The sequence below is a fragment of the Musa acuminata genome, chromosome BXJ2-3, assembly GCF_036884655.1.
Source record: "Musa acuminata AAA Group cultivar baxijiao chromosome BXJ2-3, Cavendish_Baxijiao_AAA, whole genome shotgun sequence".
Classification (NCBI taxonomy): Eukaryota; Viridiplantae; Streptophyta; class Magnoliopsida; order Zingiberales; family Musaceae; genus Musa; species Musa acuminata.
The window spans coordinates 18,473,685-18,494,264 of record NC_088340.1 but is presented as its reverse complement, the minus strand read 5'-3'; the positions used below and the strand labels follow the sequence as shown (position 1 = coordinate 18,494,264).

Sequence of the window (20,580 nt, the reverse complement as noted above, 5' to 3'; positions counted from 1 at the left end):
CCCACTACGGGCACTACCTCGTAGGGGCGGCACCTACGGGTGCTACGGGGGGGGGGGAGGTATCACGCTCCCTCAAATAATATATATCGATAATATTAAATTTTTCATCACAAACTAATCCAGGATCCAAACTAACATTTGAGGACACTGAAAAATATTCTAACAAATTCACATCTATAAAACCTGTGCAGTTTATAATCATATATCACATCACTCGATAATTCACATTTATGGCAACCCAAGCCAACTTGACAAATATGAACAACATTTATAAATCCACAAGCTAAATAAATTATACAATCAGAACTCCAACTATTCACCACAAGTTCATATCATCATAAATTAGACTTAACATTCCGAAATTCCAAATAAGAGAGATCGTCTAACACTTTTACAAGGTATATCCATTTCGATTCATCGACAACATTTCATTAGATACAAAATATGCTTATACAACAATAACATAATAACCAACAAGACTTGCCCATAATTCTGAATAGCTCTCCACTGCCTTAGCCCAATTCAAACATCTCAAAGAGTGACAAGCTAACCTGAAAGATTTATATAACAACGGAGTGAGCTAAAAACAGCTTAGCAAGTGACAAAGCATATCTAGCACGAGAAAGGACAGTTTCAAACAAACAAGATATCTAAATGCAAGACAGAATCCAAGAGATTCAAGTATATCATCTCATTAGATACAGAATTGCAATGTCATTTCATTCATAACATATTTGGTTCATAACAAATGGAGCATAGAGTAATTGGAGTATATCAACAGCGTACGAGATGTTCCGAAGTATATCAATTGCAAATAGGATATTTCAGAACATATCAATTCATAGCAAATGGAGCATAGAGTAATTGGAGCATATCAATAGCGTACGAGATGTGCCGGAGCATATCAATGGCAAATAGGATATTTCAGAACATATAAGTTCATTGCAAATGGAGCATAGAGTAATTGGAGCATACCAATAGTGTATAAAATGTTCCGGATCATATCAATGACAAATGGAACATTTCGAAACATATCAATGGTATGTGAAGCATTTTGAAGTATATCAATGGCATAGGAAACATTTTGGCGCATAGCAATACAAAATACGAAACAGAAGCTCAGACGTCGTACCCTAGCATAGTGCATGTGAGGTTTAACTCAGTGGTGACTCCACGCCGTGATGAGTTCTCGACTCCATCCACGGGTAGCCCTTTCCTACTCGAGCCCTCTCACCCTACCCAAGTGCTAGGTTGGCTCTGAATTTCATATCAAACAGATAGATGGTGAAGTGGGATTCTAAACATAATATGGTCCATCCATTTCTAAATGACCACCAAACATAATCTAAAGCATCGCGGGCTCTAAGCATATACCCTTTACCATTTTTGGCAAAGGTCCAAATAATCCCACAAATACCAGAGTACAAAAGGGTATTGTGAACAATAAATTGGGACATATCGGAAGCACATGCGAAACAACGAAATGTACATGTGCCTTTATGAGTCAATACGATGCAAACATAATCCTTCACAAATGTATTCAGATTTGAAAGGAAATGAAAGCAAGAGCGTACAAGGATTCCAAGCAATCACATATAGCTCAATTCAAATAAAAAGGTTAGATGAAATCAATTTCCAAAGGAATGAAACCAGAATATGCGAAATTGACCAAAGCTCGATTTCTGGCAGAATTCAAGAGGCACATTGAACAAATGATTCAAACTATCAATCGTGCTCCAATTTACTCATAAATATATCATTGGAAAGATATTTCAATCTACTTCCAGATAAAACAAGCTTCATATGAATTGAACCGTCCAACAGAGAGAGTTACAAATAATTTGGTAAACAAGGGTCGTAGAACAAAATCTTTGTTTGGCAAAATTTATAAGGTCAGATTCAACAGATAACTGGGCAGGTGTTTGGACTCCAAATCTTTCAATCCATATATCAAAAGAAAGATCTACGAGTCTAGTTTCCAATTAAATCAGTTTTGAACAAATCGGAGTTTCCAACAAAGACTTATAGGCCGCTCGGTATCAAAAGGTCAGAATCTCAGAAGTTGCACAGATTCGAATCGTTACGTCTAAATAGGAGATATATCAAATGCAAGGCTAGACCAATTTAAAGTTCCTCATATTCAAAGCAAATTTAGAGATAAAATTACAGTAAGGAAAGATCAGGACACTTGAAATAGGAAAGATTAGAAAGCTTGCAATAGGAAGGATCGGAACACTTGCAAGAGAAAAAATTAGAAAGCTTGCAATAGAAAAGATAAGAGCAATAGGAAACATTTGCAATAGAAAGGATCGAAACACTTGCAATAGGAAAGATAAGAACACTTGCACGAGGAAGATCATAATACTTGCAATAAGAAAAATTAGAACAATTACAGGAGAAACGATGGGGAAACTTGCAATAGGAAAGATTAGAAAGCTTGCAATAGGAAGGATCGGAACACTTGCAATAGAAAAGATTAGAAAGCTTGCAATAGAAAGGATCGAAATACTTGCAATAAGAAAAATTAGAACAATTACAGGAGAAACGATGGGGAAACTTGCAATAGGAAAGATTAGAAAGCTTGCAATAGGAAGGATCGGAACACTTGCAATAGAAAAGATTAGAAAGCTTGCAATAGAAAGGATCGAAATACTTGCAATAAGAAAAATTAGAACAATTACAGGAGAACGATCGAGAAACTTGCCTTTTGAAGGTTTTGATCCAAAGATCCGAAGAAGGTGTCAGCCTAAATCCTTCTACTTTTCCTCCGTGTCCTCTCCCTGTTTCGTGTTCTACATATGTCTTCTCTTTTTCCTCCACAACTGCAGCTCATGCAGAACATAGAGGCATAGTCACCTGCTCTCTCTTACTCTCATTCCTTCATTTTCTTTTTTTCAAACGTAGCTATTGCAGCCATCGCCGCTGCCACTACCACAGTCGTAGCCACGACCGCCCCTTCCGTCACAACCGCAGCCCCTTCCACTGTACTGCTTCCTTCCTCCCTTCTCTCGTTCCTACTTTTTTTTCTTTCCCAAACACAGCGGCCGCAGACGCAGCCGCCACCATTGCAACCGCAACCTCTTCTTCTTTCCCTTTCCTTTCTTTCTCTTTCCCAAAAGTAGCTGCTGCAGCCACCACCGCTGCCGCAGCTACCGCAGCCAACGTCGCAGCCGCAGCTGTAGTCGCAGCCGCAGCTGCAGTCGCAGCCACAGCTGCAGTCGCAGCCACGGCCGCAGCCACCATAGCCGCAGCCTCTTTTTCCTCCCCTGCTCTGTTTCCTCTCCTTCTCTTCCAGCTGCAGTTGCCATTACCGCAGCTGCCTCCCCTTCTCCTCTTCCTCTCTTCTTCCCTTTTCCTTTCTCTTCTTCTTCCTTTCCTTCTCTTCTTTCCCAGCTGCACTGCTGCAGTCGCAGCCTCAGCTGCGACCGCAGCCTCTTCTTCTTCCCCTGCTCATCTTCCTCTCCTTCTTCTCTTCTAGCTGCAGCTGCCATCGCCGCAGCCGTAGCCCCTTCTTCCCCTTCTCTTCTTCCTCTCCTTCCCTTCTTCCTTCCTCTTCCTCTTTCCCTGCCACAACTGCAGCTGCCATAGCCGTAGCCGCAGTTGCTTCTTTCCCTTCTCCTCTTCCTTATCCTTCCTTTCTTCTTCTTCTTTTCTTCCTCACCATCTCTTCCTCTCCTTCTCTTCCAGCTACAGCTGCCACCACCGCAGCCGCAGCTCCTCCTTTCCCTTCTCTTCTTCTTCTCCTCTTCTTCTTCCCTCCTCCTCCCCGGCGTCACACACACCCTCTCCTCTGTTTCCTACAGAGGAAACAGAGGTATCACAACCTCTTCTCCCGCTTCCTCTTCTTCTTCTCTTCCTCTTCTTCTTCTTCTCCTCTTCGAACGCCCCACACCTCTCCTCTGTTTCCACCTGCAGGAAACAGAGGTGCTGCAGCCCTAGCTGCTGCCACCTCTCGCTCCTCTCTCTCTTCCCTCTCTTTTCCATCTTCTTCTCCTTCTCTTCTTCTCCTCTTCCCTTTTCCTCCCCAACGCCACACACCTCCTCGCTGCAGTCCTTGCCGCAGCTATCCTCCTCTCTTCTTCTTCTTCTTCTTCTTCTTCTTCTCTTCTCCCTCTTCTTCCTCTCTTCTTCTCCCCACGCCCCATAGAACAGAGAGCGTGGGAGGCGGTGGGATAAAACCGATATTTTTTGTTTTCTTTATTTTTTTCTTTTTGCAACTTAACAGTTTAGTCTTTGAAATTTTCATATTTACATATAGGTCCTCCAATTTACATATAAATCCTTATTAATAAATTTTCAAAAGTGAGGAATATTATGGGGGGGGGGGGGTCGCCTACTAGGGTTAGGCCTCCCATGAGTAGGAGCGCGCCTACCCGTAGAGGGCCGCCTCCGGTAGAGTGGCAATGGCTATAATGTAAAAAAGGGGAGGGTTATGGTTTTTTGCGCAAAAGGATAGTTATACCACTCAGAATTTGAGAAATTCTAGATTTTATCCTTTTGTCCAAATTATGAAAATACCCCTCATAATTTTAAAAATTCCCTACATATCCCTAATTTCAAAAAAATATTAGTTAATTAAAATATTTAATTAACTATTATTATTATTTAGTAGTCCTACATAATGATATTTACATGCGATGTTTGCCGTGGACGAATGACCATGGATTGTGTGATGTGTGTACATGTGATTATTATTATTATTGGGACCTGCGAGCCTCTAATTTTATTCTAGTTAATTGTTGGGCATGTGTCCCTATGATTAAGTTGTAATCACACGAGGAGGTGCAGCGGGAGCGTGGAAGCGATAGCAAGACCCAAGGGCTTGGAACACTAGAAGGCAATAAAGTGTTTTCTTAAGTCCTTGAGAAGGATTAATGATCTTTTACTAATATATGGAGAGAGTAGCCTTAGGGTTAAGGGCTACACTAATTTGAGTTTCCAGTCCGATGTCAATAATAGTAAGTTTAATTCAGATTATGTGTTCACCCTAATAGACGAGCAGTATATTGGAAGAGAACCAAGCAAGATACTACTGTTGACTCGACCATAGAGGTCGAGTACATTACTACGGTAGAGGCAACAAAGGAGGGAGTCTGGATGAAGAAATTCATCATAGATCTAGGAGTCATGCCAAGTAAAGATGAACCAATTCCCTTATATTGTGACAATAACGGGGCGATTACTCAAGCGAAGGAACTTAGATCTCATCAGAAGTCTAAGCACGTTTTGAGTGTTGAATCTTCGATTTTGATGATGAAATCAATTGATGTGTTTATGATCTGATCTGCGTTTTGAGTGTCGCAGGAAGGTTCGATCAGGGAGAAACAATTAAAGCAGGAAGAATCATGTTGGGCCGAAGTGAAACATTTCAGAAGATTGGACGTCGAGCTAGAGGATCAGTCGACATATCGGTAGAAGGCTTCGGGCCATGGGTTCGAGCATCGGGTCAAGAAAAGCTAAAATTACGCCAAGGAAATCAGAGTTGCAGAGGCTAATTGGCCGATTGGACAACAAGCAGCAAGAGAGGATAATGCGTCGAAGAATCGGACGAGGCGTCGATGAACCAATGACATGTCGGACAACATTTGATTTAGCTTTGTAATAATGCGTCGAAGTAGGTTTTAGGCATAATTGGGTTGGAATTGGGCCAACTCAATTAGGGTCCAATTGAGCCTAATTTTAGGCTGTGTTGGGCCAAGTGAAAGACCCAAACAATGACCCAACAAGTGGAACCGTCAGTGGCAAAGTCTTTGAGACTATGTCAGGCGGTGGCACTGCCAGCCTGGGCGATGGTACCACCCAGACACAATCTCCGAGACTATGTCAGGCGGTGGCACCGCTAGCTTGGGTGGTGGTACCACCTAGTGGCAAGGTGTCAGGTGATGGTACCGCCTAGTGTCAGTGCTGTAAGCGATGGTACCGCCAGTACTCAGAAGACATAGGATGAGACTAGTTTTAGCTCAAAGTTTGAATCTATTTGGAGCCTATAAATACCCCTCTCATCCCTGGTTAACACACACAAGCATAGAGAACTTAAAAGTAAGAAAATGCTGTAGCAATCACTTGAGAAATCCCCTCATCTAGTTCTAAAATTTAGAATTTTATTTAGAGAGGAGTGAGTTCTTGTGAAAGGTCATCTCCTAAACCTATGAAAATGAGAAGAGGGGTGTAAAAGGGTAGTTGATCTTCACCCGTTGAAAGAAGATCGTTAGTGGATGCCAATAGCCTCGACGAAAGAGGAATTGAGAGTAGATGTCGATAGCCAACATTAAGAAGGCTCCACCTGATCAGGGAGATCGTGGCCCGAGGAGATATAATAGTGGAAAGAGTTTCAATAACATTGTAGATCCACTAACGAAGTCGTTGTCTCATATTGTATTTGAGCATCACAAGGGCCTGATGGGGATCATACACGTAGGTGATTAGCTTTAGATCAAGTGAGAGATTGCTAGTCATAGATGTCCTACAAGCCAATCATGTGAGTGATAGCATGTGTGATACGATACGCACTCTTTTTACTTATTATTATTTATTATATTTTATCACTTTATCTTACATGTTGTATATATTATAATGTCCATGGGTTTATGCAATAAGAATCGGATCGCAATGAGATCATGATAATGACATCGCACCTTTAAACACAAACCCTAAATAATCTCGATCATAAGTTACTCGGGAGGGATATAGAGTTAATCTGATAGATTGATATGTTGTATACTCATCCATATGATAAATGCGGTTGGTCTCATAGTTGCTTGCGTGAGGACACTAGGGATACAATGTAGGTGCTCATTGGAGAATGAGTTTACTAATTGATTCACTCATGAAATGCTAAATGGTTGATAATACCTCATTGTCAGACAACGATTCTCTTATCTTAGTGGTGTATCTGGTCATTAGACTTGAGACACCAAGGATGTTCTATATAAGTACTCTACTCTTTGATATCAGACTTGTAGACTTTGAAGTTCTAGATCTAGCATAATCGGTCATCGGGAGTGGTAGTTAACCTTACGAGGGCTATTGAGTATCGATAGAGAATTATCTATTCTTAGTGTCATAAGAGAAATATCTTATGTGTTCTTACTTAGATAAATATATCTAGTCAAGGTCATTCGGACTGAGAGAGAAAAAGTTCTCCGGGAGAATCCGATCAAAGCGAGGCTTGAGTAGAAACTGTATGAGTCTGATAACACCATGCCTGAAATACAATCTCTAGGATATTAGATGGATGGGGGACTATAGATACATGATAACTAAAGACATACAACTCTAATGGATTGGATTCTCTTATATCGTTTGGAGACTTTGGCATAGTGTGATACGGGAGTGCCTAATTTGCTACAATCTACTCATATGGACATTGCTGATGCTATGGTATATTTTTCAGCCCATAATGTTGCCTCATAATTTTCAACTCAGCCCACTCAATTATGATAGCTCATGAGCATATTCCCTACATAAAGTTAAAGCTATTTCAAGATGCTTTTCTTAACGCATTAAAAGAGTTAGTTACTAATTGTAAAACAATTAATCTCATAATTCCCTATACATGAAGGGTTGTTTAATGCACTAGTACTTATTTTGGTATTTTAAGGTTACAAAGGAGTTTAGAAATTGATGATATTAATAGAAGCTTTGTTGGAATTCTCTCTTAAACTCTATATCTCTTGAATGCTTCCTTGAGTAGTAAGTCTTTTGTTTTTAGTTATGTATTCTTATTTATTTTTCTTGGGGTGGTGAACTTCTTGTATCCCTTTAAGATTTTAAACTTAGTGATGAGCTTTTTTTATTATTATTAAAGTATTATCGTGAGTTCATTCCTTTTCTACAATCGACTTTTTTTCGAAATCCATTCTGCATTACCTCCCCCGTATCAATTTGGTATTAGAGCTAAAGGTTAAAGATTATGACAAGGCGAAATAGAAAAGATATAGTTGGTGAAGGTAGTGGCCATGAAGATAATGTTGAGTCGTTGAGGCTACAGCTACGAATATTGCAACATAGTCTAAAAGAAAAAAATGAAATAATTGAAGAACTTTGAAGTAAAAATAACCAGCATAAAAATGATATCCAAGAGTTTACTTCTAATGATAATACCCCTCATCCAAGAGAGTTGAGAAGGTTTCGAGCAAGAAATAAAGTCCAAGATGAGTGGTAGAACAAATACAACATAAGATTGGAGATCCTAGAGTTTGAAGTAAAATCAATGTTGATGACTTTATTGACTGACTTAATATAGTAGAAAGAATTTTTGATTTTCATGAACCACAAGAACAAAAAAAGGTAAAACTTATGGCACTCAAACTCAAACGAAATGCATCTTTTTGGTGGGAAAATCTGAAGAAATTGTGACATGGGAGAAAATGAAAAATGAGCATAAAGAAAAAAAGTTTACTTGACAATTATAGGCAAGAGATCTTTCTCAAAATCCATGATTTCAAACAAAAAGATCTTAGTATGGAGGAGTACACAATAGAATTCGATAATCTCATGTTAAAATGAGAGTTTGTGGAACTAGAAAAGCAAATCATTGTAAGATACTTAAGAGGTCTGAAATATGAGATTGCTAAAGTGGTTCAACTACAACTATATTTGTCTTTAAATTATGTGAACAAGTTAGCTTTAAAAGTTAAAAAGAAAAATAAATTTAAAAATAGTTATCGGTATGGATCAAAAGAAAGCTATACGAAAGGAGGAAATTCCAAGCCTATTGTCCAAAGAAAGTTGATATCAAAGGTGCAAGACAAGGGTGAAGGATCTGCTGGCAACAAACAAACATATAATTCTGCTACACCATATGGCCAAAAATGCTTCAAATGTCATGGTTTTGGGCATATTACTTCATATTGTCCAAATATGAGGATTATTATTTTGGTTGAAGATCATAGTGATGGAGGAGAAGATAAAGCAAATGATGAACCAAAATACGATGATGATGAGTAAGAGGTTACTTATGTTGATCATGGTATGTCTATTGTATTACAACGTAGCTTACAAGTGTCCTATATAGCCGAGGATGAAAGTTGGGTGACAAAGAACGTGTTTCACACTAAATGTACTTCTCATAGCAAGGTGTGCTTGGTGATCATCGATAGTGGCAGCTTTGAGAGTGTAGTATCTTTGGAGATGGTGCAGAAGCTAAAGTTAGACATAATCCGTCATCCATATCCTTACTAATTATGTTGGCGGCAAAAAGAAAATGACATCAAGGTAACTAAAAGATATTTAGTTTTGTTTTCTATAGGCAAGTATTATAAAGATGAGGTATGGTGTGATGTTGCTCCTATGGATGCTTATCATTTGTTGTTAGGAAGTCATTGGCATTATTATACAAGGGTGTTATATGATGGCTACAAACATACTTATTCTTTTAAGGTGAATGAAAAGAAAATTATTTTAGCTCTATTACAATCTTCTAAAATCAATGCACCAAAGAAGGAGATTAGCGTTTTTATGTTTTATGGTGAATGCAAGGGTGAATTAGACAGGGGTGGTCATATTATGGTTCTAGTAATAGTAGATGGGACTGAACAATACAAGGAGACACCCGCAATCATAAAACTAATCCCAAAGGAGTTTCAAAATATTATATCAGAAAAGATTTCATATGGCCTTCCACCTTTAAGAGACATCCAACATCGCATTGATCTTATTTCGGAGGCTATTCTACCTAATAAGGCAGCATACAGAATGAGTCTCAAGGAGCATGAAGAACTTCAAAGGCAAGTGGATAAGTTAATGAAAAAGAGGGTTAATTCGGGAGAGCATAAGTTCTTATACGATTCTAGCCTTTGTGCCTAAGAAAAATGGTTCTTGGAGAATGTTTATGGACAGCCGCACCATCAACAAATTCATAGTGGATTATTGTTTTACCATTCCAATGTTAGATGAATTACTTGATCAATTATGTGGTGCTTCTATTTTCTCTAAAATTGATTTGAGGAGTGGCTATCACCAAATAAGAATGGAAAACAACATTTAAAACTAGAGAAGGCTTATATGAATGGTTGGTTATGTCATTTGGGCTATCTAATGCTCCTAGCATTTTCATGATATTTATAAATCACATACTTAAGTCATGCATTGGAACATTTGTTGTGGTTTACTTTGATGATATATTAGTATACAACAAGAGTGAAGAGGAGTATATAAATCATCTTAAAGAAATCTTTCTTATTTTGAGGCAACAAAAACTGTATGTTAATCTAAAGAAGTATGATTTCTTTACTCATAGTGTTATATTTTTGGGGTATGTTGTTTCAAAAAATGGAATCATGATGGATCAAAGCTAAGTAGAAGCTATTTTCAATTGGTCAACACTTGCTTCATTGCATGATATGAGGAGTTTCCATGGCTTAACTTACTTTTACAGGAGATTTATCAAGGGTTTCAACTTTATTGTTGCTTCAATCACTTAATGCCTATAAGGTAATAAATTCAAATGGACTAGTGAGGCCGATGATGCCTTTAAACTGTTAAAAAGAAAGGTGACCGAAGTTCCTATCTTAGTACTACCTAGTTTTGACAAGGTGTTTGAAGTTGAATGTAATGCATCTAATGTGGGAATTGGTGTTGTTTTTAGTCAAGACAAAAAGTCTATTTCCTTTTTTAGTGATAAGTTGAATGATATAAGAAGGAAATATTCTACCTATGATAAAGAGTTATATGCTATTTATCGAGCTTTATCTTATTGGAGTCAGTATCTTCTTGTCAAGTCATTTGTCCTATATTCTAATCATGAGGCATTAAAATTCATTAATCACCAACACAAGCTAAACAAGAGGCATGCAGCTTGGGTGGAGTTCGTGCAATGTTATAGTTTTACAATCAAGCACATATATGGTGTTCAAAACATAGTTACTGATGCATTAAATAGAAAGCATTCCTTATTATCAGCAATGGAAGTCAAAGTGGTTATATTTGAGACATTTAAAGATCTCTACAAGAATGATGTGGATTTTGACTCAATATGGCAAAATTGTAAATCAGGTTCCTTTCAATAATTTTCTATCTTTGATGGTTTTCTTTTTCGAGCTAATGTATTGTGTGTTCCAACTTGTTCTTTGAGATAAGTAATTCTAGCTGGAGCTTATGATGGTGTTTTGAGATGACATTTCGGTAGGGATAAGACTCTAGCTCTTGTTCAATCAAATTTCTATTAGCCTACGATGTTCAAAGATATGGAGAGACATGTAAAGCAATGTCGAGTGTGTTATTTAGCAAAAACAAGAAGTCAAAATTATGGTTTGTACACTTCATTGCCAATGTCAAATGCTCCATGGGAAGAAGTCTTGATTTCGTTTTAAGACTATCAAGAACTCAAAGGAACAAAGATTCTATCATAGTTGTTGTTGATAGATTTTCAAAAATGTCACTTTTTTTCCTTCAATAAATCAAATGATACATCTCATATTGCTGATTTGTATTTGAAGGAGATTGTTAAATTGCATGGTATTCCAAGAACTATGGTGTCTGATCAAGATTCAAAATTTCTTAGTCATTTTTTAAGAACTCTTTGGAGGAAGTTGGATACTTCTTTGAATTTCAACAGCTTGCATCATCCATAAACCGATGGGCAAACCAAAGTAACGAACAGAAGCTTGGAAAACTTAGAAGTTATGTTGGCAAGAATATTAAGTAATGGGATCTCATTCTTCCACAAATTGAGTTTGCCTACAATCGTTCTATGTATCATAACATTGGTAAGAGTCTTTTTGAGATTGTTTATGGTGCTATCCTACTAGTCCTTCGGACTTAATCCCTCATTCGACAACTAAGCAATTTAGTGGAGATGTTGATAAGAGAGTTAAGTAGATAAAAAAATTGCATAAGGGTGTTAAAGCAACCATAGAAAAGCAAAATGAGAGGTACATGTTATAGGGAAATCTAGGGACGACATTACATACGCAACGGAAGAACATAAAACAAAAACCCCAAATTTCCCAATGCGTGTTCGTCAGCGTGCGTAGATTGATGTGCAAAAACCCACGACATAGAAAACCGCATGTGAGACAATTGTGTTACTTAGAGAGATCGTATATCCCTGAATCCCTGCAGATCTGTAGGAGTGGATGAAGGAGGTCAAGTGTCCTCCTCTCTAGTGATGATCCACACAACAAGACTACAACAACGCTCCTCAAATTTTCAAGCCTGTTATCTAAGGAGGAGAATGAGAGAGGAGAATAGGGAGAGGTGGCTACCAAGAAGCCCCAACCTATGGGTATTTAGTTCCCTCCTATTTATAGAGGCCCGTAGTTAACCCTAATGGATCTTGCCCTATTGGGTATTGGATCTTCATCCAATTACCCAAGCCTTTTAGATTAGTGGGTCTCTACCTAATAATCTCTTATTAGCTCTTATTGGATCTCATATATGGGATCCAATAATTTAAGGGCTTATTGGATATTTAACAAGATAGGGGCTCTTGCGAATATCTCATATCCAAACCTCTACTCATCGCAACACCTACCATATATGTATGACCCTCTAAGCTCAATATCAAGCAAGCTAGCTGTGAGTCATACCTATCGAAACTCCTTCTGGCTTAGTAAATTATTATTTTCATAATAATTCACTCGACTCATCGACTATGGACGTACTAGGTTACTACGCCGCAATCCCCAAATGAAATAGAGGAATCCAATCCTTTGGACCTATTTGTCCTCAGTTACCGTGTCCCTATAGTCTCTCATCCATCTAATATCCTAGAGACCATATACCGGACATGGTACTATCAAACCCATACGGTTTCTTCTCGAGTCTCACTCTAATCGGATTCTCCCGGATAACTCTTTCTCTCTCAATCCGAATAAGCAAAAACATAAGATATACCTCTCATAATACCGAGAGTAAATGATCCTTTATCGACACTCAATAGCCCTCGTAAGGTTGGTTGTCACTCTAAATAACCGACTATACTAAATTTAAAGCTTTCAAACCTATAAGTCGGGTATCAAAGAATGGAGTACTCATACAGGACATCCTTGGTGTCTCAAGTCTAAGGACTAGATACACTACTATGACTACAGAATCATTGTCTGACAATAAGACATCATTAACCATCCAATATTCCGTTAGTAGATCAATCAGTAAACTCATTCTCCAATGAGCACCTACATGCACTATATCCTTAGTGTCCCCACATGAGCAGCTATGAGACTAGTTGTCTCCATCATATGGACGGGTATATAGCACACCAGTCTATCTGATTATCTTAATGTCTCTTTCAAATAACATATAACCAAGATTATTTAGGGTCTGTGTTTAAAGGCGAATCAGTCACATTATCATGATCTCATCACGATCCGATTATTATTGCACAGATCCATGGACATCATAATATATATATATATATATATATATATATATATATATATATATATATATATATATATATATATATATATATATATAACAAGTAATATAAAGTAATAAAATACTAAAATATAATAAGCAAAAAGAATACGTGTCATGTCACACGTGTCATCAATCACGTTATTGGCTTACAAGGCACATATGATTAGCACATGCAAGCTGTCAACAAATACAAAAAGCATGTAGGGTTTAATATAGGTGATTTGGTCTGGATTCATCTAAGGAGGGAGAGGTTTCCACCGAACAAATTTAAAAAATTAAAGTCAAAGGCTGATGGTTTATTCAAGGTACTTAAGAGAATTAGCAAAAATACTTATAAGATCGAGCTATCTAAAGATTACGGAGTATCCCCAATATACTTAATGTGATCGATTTTAAGTCCTTTTCATAATCGTGTTGACGAAACAAACAAGGACTTGAAGACACGTCTTTTTCAATAAAGGAGAGATTGACACGGGAGTGTCTAATTTACTACAATCTACTCATATGAACCTTGTTACTACTATGGTATATTTTTTAGCCTACAAAGTTGCCTTATGGTTTTCAACTCAACCCACTCAATTATAGTAGCTCATGAGCATATTTCCTACATAAAGTTAAAGTTGTTTCAATATGCTTTTCTTCATTACTAAGGAACGCATTAAAGGAGTTAGTTACCCGTTGTAAAACACTTAATCTTATAATTTCTTATGCATGAAGGGTTGTTTCATGCACTAGTACTTATTTTGGTGTTTTAGGGTTAGAAAAGAGTTCAAAAACTAATGATATTGACAGAAATACTCTTGAAATTCTCTCTTAAACTCTGTATCTCTTAGATGTTTCCTTGAGTGGTGAGTCTTTTGTTTTCAGTTTTTGTATCCTTATTTATTTTCCTTGAAGTGATAAGCTTTCTATATCCCTTTGTGATTTTAAACTTTATGGTGAACTATTTTTAAATTTTTATTAAAATATTATCGTGAGTTCATTCCGAGTTCGTTCTTTTCCTACAATCGACTTTCTTTCGAAATTCATTCTACATTACCTCCCCCGTATCATAGTAGCCTAATACATCTGCAATCGATAGGTCAAGTGAATTATTATGGAGATAATAATTTTTTGAGCCTGAAAGAGTTCTAACAAGTATGACTCACAACCAGCTCGATATTGGGCCTAGATGGTCACACACATATGGTAGGTATTGCAATAAGTAGAGGTTCAGATATGATATATCTGTTACAGCCCTATCTTATTAGATATCTAATAAACACTTGAATTATTGGATCTTGTGGATAAGATCCAATAAGAGCCAATTAGATTATTTGATAGAGATCTACTAATCCAAGAAGCTTAGGTAATTGAATGAAGATTCAATATTCAATTTGACAAAATCCATTAAGATTAAGTTGACATAGAACCTCTATAAATATGAGAGAACTAAAAGGCCATAGGCAAGATCCTTTTTTACTATCACCTCCTATATTTATCTCTCTTTCCTCTTCAGCCAACGACCCTAGGTTAAGAAATGTGGATAGCAAGAAAGGTTGATCTCTTCTTGATCGTGTGGTGCGGGAGAGAAGGATTATACAACCATTTGAGAAGTGTCTTCGCAGCCCTTATCGTGTGCATCACCGCTAAAGAGGAGGACAATTAACCTCCTTTATCATTTCCCATAAATTTATAGAATTTTAAAAATATATGATATTCCTAAGTAGGATAATAATACCGGTTCAAATTATCAAAGTAGTTCTTTTATATTATTGTTTCTAAAGAGACTCTTATATTAATTGCAAATTTTTTAACATTCCAAGGCTATACAACAACAGCAGAAACAACAAACTATATTTTTACATCAACCCAGAAAAATCAATCCAGCAAGTAACATTGTATATCAAGAATTAATTTGACAGTATATAATTCTTGCAGCTAGTGCATTTTCCACACATTTTCATTAGGAAACCATCTTAAAGCAGGATAATTAAGTGCACAACGTTTTTCACAATAAAGCATGTGTTTTCATGCATGCAAAACTATCCAAACAGTTCCTGTATTGCACATGCCGAGCAGCCTCCGAAGAATATGCAAAAAAAGCATGCATTATTCTAGCTCAGGCAAATTATACAACTTATGGCAAAGCTGTTTGTCTAATATACTGCTGATTTAAACTACTCATAGAACATTAATATATTATTTATCTAATTTTTGCTAAGATATCTTTTTTACATTAAGCACAAGTACATCCAATGGTTACCTAATTGACCATGTGTTGTTCTTATGTTTCAATTCATTTTCAATCACAAATAATCCAAATAATGAACTTTTCATTCATTATAAAGTCATATCCAGACTTGGTAATTTACTGAGCTTAGAGTTCACATCCAAGAGTAACAGATCTTTCCACATCGGAAGAACAAGTACAACTATCATCAGGATTTCTAAAAATCAAGACTTGCATCAATTTAATGTTCCAAAGCTCAATCAGATCCACGTACCGAGAAGAAAAAGAGAAAAAGGAATACCATGAACATTCCCATTGACAAAAAACATCAAAAACTCAACAACAACAAGAGAGAATTCGCTTTGATTATGATCAGCTTGCCTAAATCACGAAAAAATCCAGACTTTAAACAGTGGCTGCTCTCAGAGGTCCAACAAGGAGCAGATGAGGGAACATCGCAGAATCTACTAAACGATTACCAGAGAAATAAAAATAAAGAAAGAGAAATCGATCGCAAACCAGAAATATCAAATCCAAACAAACGAGGGTTTCCAGTAAAGTGGAATCCTACTTCTCCTGCTCGACGAGGGGTCTATCAGCCGAGGGCATACCGGAGATGTGAGGGGAGCGTGGCGGTGGAGGGGGACGGCGAATAGGCCATGTATCTGCCGGACGCCATGGTTCCGGCGAGATCGGCGGCGTATTCCAGCAGAGAGCAGCAATCGCGGCGATATCGTGGTACCCAAAAGGTGCCGTGTTTGATTATGTTGGTGCAGAAAGGAAAAGCAGCATTAATAGTAAAGCTTGTCCCCTTCCTTATCTTTAAAAGAAATAAAAAACAACAATAATATTTTTTCATATTTCAAAACTAAAAACTATTTTCCGTACAATCAAAACAAATTAATCAGATATTTTATCATTATAGAATTTAAGATTTATATTTATGAGATCTTACATATTCTTATATTATTATTTGTGAGTGACCTAATGTAATCCCTTTTTTTCTTTTTCTTATATGAAACGGAGACTGATATTAATGGTGTCAAAAACAATTCTGAAAATATTAAATAATTTATGCTCTTTTAAAATATTTTTTCTTCTTCATGTTTCCTGCAATTATTCATTTCTCTAAGTATACTAATTTTGAGTTCTTAAATATTTTTTTCTTGACCAAAAACATGGTTTCTTAATTTTGTCAACAGTATTTTTGGCATTATATTTGTCAACATTTCTAGCTCAATCACTTTCCAAAAGTATAATTTTAGTCTCCAGAGATCAACTTAGCAGAAAGACAGTATTCAACATAATACCAACACAGGAAGATAAATCTTAGAGGAATAGTTCAACTATTTATAAATTTAAAAGAATTGAAAAGAAAAAAATTACTTCTTAATATGTATTTCCTTCAATCTTCATCATGTCATGGAAACCACTGGCGTAATAATGAATCAGTTGACTTGCTGTTATTGTTTAACTAGTCAAATCATAGTTCATGCATAAAGTCATCATCTACCGGTCTCTCGTATATTCTATTCTCAGAGTCAAACGGAAGCTTGGCGTTGCTCGTAAGAAACCTTTCAATAATCTTTAACTATCTAAGTGAAGCGTCGTTTTTTCCCTCGATTAAGAAAAAAGAAAGGAACGGTTTTTTCTTAAACATACATTCATACATTCAAATTGAGATAGTAGATAAGATATTCCTAAGATATACTTCTTCAGTAATCTTTTTCTTCGTACTTCATTTCTATCATGATATCAGAGCTATCGTCGTGAAGGCCACTTCTAAATATCTTGAAGTAAACTAGCCTCCCCGTTGGACTCTATCGAATCTTAGCTCCTTCTCTTACTGCCTTGTGGACCGTGACTCCATCTCAATCGCTCCCCTCTCTGTCGCTACTCTTGTTGTGATCGTACCCGGTGTCACCATCAGGTGCGTCTTCTCCTCCTTGTGCCGGCGGCATTCTTTACTATCGCCTTTCCTCTACCTCTTCCTACAGAAGCAGAGCCGACGCAACCTCGCAACTGCTCCCTGTCCAGCGTCGATCAATTGACCTACGTCCATGGATGGAGGAACAAAACTCTACTATAAAAGGAACAATTATAAATGCCTTAGGAAAATGTTCCTAAGCCATAAAACACCTGAAACTACTAAATAAGAAAAGCTCAAACTATAAACCCAAACTATTTAAACTAAATATAGACTTAATAGAAATTAAATCCAAAGCAAATAATTAGGTTTTTCTTATGGTGTATATGGTTTCAAGGCCCAGACCCTTATTTATAGTTGCAATAGGAAATAACAAGCTTGATTTTCCCGATGTGGGACTATGTGAGACTTGCCAAACTAACACCGTCCTTGCCGCATAGCCATCACTGCCTTCCTGCGGCAACACCGCATCTGCTCTTCTCCCAAGCCTCCTCCCTCCCTCCTCCATCTTCTGTGAAGAACCCTATTCAGTAAAAAGAAAATGTCTGGAATGTCTTCATTATCTTCTTATGACATTCCAATTACTATTTCTGTAGAAACTCATAATACTTCTCCTATAGGGCTTATCTCCATCAATGCTGCCATGCTAATCCCTTTGAAGTTATCAAAGGGTGGTAACTATGCATCCTAGCGGGCTTAATTTTCTAATCTCTTATTTGGATACAACTTACTAGGATACGTTATTGGCTTCTTCAATTGTCCGCCAACCATGATCAACATCCCCGGAGAACCCAGTCCAGTACCAAATCCAACTCACAAACTATGGCTATGTCAAGATCGTCTTATTCTCCAAGTTATTCAAGCCTCAGTTGTTGGAACTGTCGCTTTATTGATATCTTCATGTGGGACTATTGCCGAAGTGTGGTCTAAACTACAAACAACCTTGGCAAATCATTCGCGTACTCACAAGCTCAGTCTTCTGTCCAAGCTAATGGTGACAAAGCAAGAGGGCAGTACTATCACTGATTATCTACAAAATATCAAAGTTATCATCGATGATTTGGCTTTGATAGGTCATTCCCTATGTGACGAAGAAATCATCATCCATGCCCTTAATGGTCTTAGAGATGATTACAAGGAGTTGACAGCTACAATTCGGGCACGTGATACGCTAGTATCCTTTGAAGACCTCTATGACAAGTTAATTGATTATGAGACGTATTTGAAGCATGAGGATAAGTTGCTCGGACCGACTATCATAGCTCAAGTCAATCACAAGTCTAAGAGGAAGGGCACTTGGTACCCTACGAATATCTCCAAAGGTTTGACCAATACACATCTTGATCCTATGGATCCTATGTGAAACCCCCCTTATCCTCCTAATCATAACTTCTCGCAAAGTGACAACTCCAATAATCGTCTATCTTGGCATCCTGCCCTACCAAGCCAACAAAGACAAGTCGTTTGCTAGCTGTGTGATAAAATCATACACTCTGCTAAAGTTTATTGGTCTCGACCCTGCCTCCCTACTCCGTCACACTGGCCTTAGGCAAATCTCCTAACAACTCCGATGACTAGCCAGCCCAATTGGATTATCGACTCTGGCACCTCCCATCACATCACCGTTGATCTTCAGAATTTGTCTCTTCATAACACCTATGGCAACAATGAAGACATCATCATCGGTGATGGTAAAGGACTTCCTATAACTCATACTGGTTCCACAACACTTACTTCTGATACTACCACATTTATACTCGATGATGTTTTATATGCCACTCATATTAAACATAACCTCATTTCTATTTCTCAATTTTGCAAACATAATAATACTTCAATTAAATTATTTCCGGATTCCTTTCTTATTAAGGACTTGAGCACGGGGCATTCTTGGTCCAAGGCTTGAATAGAGGCAACATTTACGAATGATCGTCAGCTTCATAAATAACCCAACCCACTATTCATTCTTCGGTTGCGGCTCCAATTGATGTGTGGCATCATCGTCTTAGTCATCCCTCGTCCCTTATTCAGCAGAAATTACTTTCTCATTACTATCTTTCTATTTTTAAATCACATAGTTCTATAACACATTGTGATGCATGTTTTAGTAATAAAAGTCATCGACAACCCTTTGGCTCCTCTTCCATTTCCTCCTCTAAACTATTTAAAATTATTTATACCGATGTTTGGGGCCCTACTCCAATCATGTCTTTTGATAAATTCAGATTTTATGTCATTTTTGTAGATCACTTCACTAAATACATACCAAAGGTAAATTGAGTCTATCTTTCCTTTCCAAACTCATACCAATCCTACCATATTGTCACGGACTTAGCTGGTTTTGCCTAAGTCGTGCGGCACCCTTGCGTGTCCATCCGCAAAGGTCAGCCTCCCCGAAACCTCCCATTGTCCCTTAGGACCAACAAAAGATAGAACGGGTTAGAGAGAACGCCTCAATCGGGATCCACAAGCAAACATCTCCGAAAAACACTTCATAGACAATGTAAATTATAAACAGGCTTTACAAGCTCTGAACAGTGGCACAACAAAGGGTAAAATGATCCATTACAGACCGAGAATCTCTCGCACGTGTCCACATGACACAACCTTTATTTATAAGCCTAAAGAGGCCACCAACCCAACTAAAATGGGACTATTAAGCCTTCGGCCGCCCCTCTACATGCTGTACAAGGCATGAACATGCCAAAAGACACGGACATACATAAGCATTATATCAAACACCTTGTTTAAAAGTTTGTCCGTGACAATGTGGACCACTTCGTTAACCATTCCTCACTAATGTATACCTCTGATCCAACCGGATAAGCCTCCCATGACATTGTCCAGTTCCTCCCTTCATGATCCACACTATATTACTCCTCTAGTTCAGTAATTGCCCATTCTTTCCATTCCAACTCCACTTCCTTCTTCTCTAAATGTTGGGATAATTAGTTCAGAAACACAACCGTTATCTTTACCTCCTTCTTAGTCAAGTGACACTAACGTACCTCTACCTAACCCGGCCTGTGTCAATGACTCTCAATCACTTATTCTAACAACACAACCTCACGATCCCATA

General features: G+C 37.6%; 1 long non-coding RNA gene across 1 annotated transcript; it reads right to left on the bottom strand.

Moving 5' to 3' along the window:
• Positions 1-248: 248 nt before the first annotated feature.
• On the bottom strand, positions 249-16,349 carry LOC135607495 (uncharacterized). Its single transcript, XR_010485194.1, has 2 exons — positions 16,146-16,349; positions 249-551 (listed from the first exon to the last, which is right to left on the bottom strand). It is a non-coding gene; the product is annotated as an uncharacterized LOC135607495 (long non-coding RNA).
• Positions 16,350-20,580: the final 4,231 nt, after the last annotated feature.